The sequence below is a fragment of the Eurypyga helias genome, unplaced genomic scaffold, assembly GCF_000690775.1.
Source record: "Eurypyga helias isolate BGI_N326 unplaced genomic scaffold, ASM69077v1 scaffold12117, whole genome shotgun sequence".
In the NCBI taxonomy this organism is placed as follows: domain Eukaryota; kingdom Metazoa; phylum Chordata; class Aves; order Eurypygiformes; family Eurypygidae; genus Eurypyga; species Eurypyga helias.
This window is the reverse complement of record NW_010262414.1, coordinates 4,748-5,282: the sequence shown is the minus strand read 5'-3', so window position 1 is coordinate 5,282 and position 535 is coordinate 4,748. Positions and strand designations below refer to the sequence as shown.

The following is a 535-nucleotide window of genomic DNA, read 5'->3' as shown; positions in this document are numbered from 1 at the left end:
GCCTTAGCCCTTCTGAAAAATCCGTGAGAAGGAGTAAAACTCGCACCCAGAGCCAGCTGTTCATAAGAACAGTCTCCCCATTTCACCTGATGCCTCAGGAGCATTCGGGAAGTGCTGGCTGCCCTTCCGCAAACCCCCGCAGCACAATGAGCTGTGCCTCGAGGACGTTCGACAGCAGGATGCCCGCAGTCGTCCGGGTGCCAGGACAAGTCTGCCTTCTGCAGCTCAGCAACGGTCGGTGTTTTTCTTATTCGGCAAACTTTTTTTCTTCTAAACAATGCCTGCCTCCTGCCCCGTTCCAGCTGCCCCAGACTTGCTTCCGTTCACTCACAGTCACGGAAAAGCAGTCCGTGTGAAGAACAAAGCCATAAGGGTTTTTTTCAGGCACTAAATGAGGTGTATTTGAAAAACACAACTGCCAATTCTCCGAACAGCTCAACACCCTGCACCATTTATACACAAAACCTAGAGCGTAAAAGCTACTTTTCAGTGATTTGCATCCTGGTCTAGTGGAAGGGGGGCCTGCCCATTGCAG

At 51.4% G+C, this 535-nt stretch overlaps 1 protein-coding gene across 1 annotated transcript in view; it reads right to left on the bottom strand.

The window, feature by feature from the left end:
* The window catches only part of CCDC109B (coiled-coil domain containing 109B), a gene marked incomplete at its 5' end in the record, with an annotated part of 6,466 nt that overhangs the window by 2,140 nt on the left and 3,791 nt on the right, over positions 1-535 (bottom strand).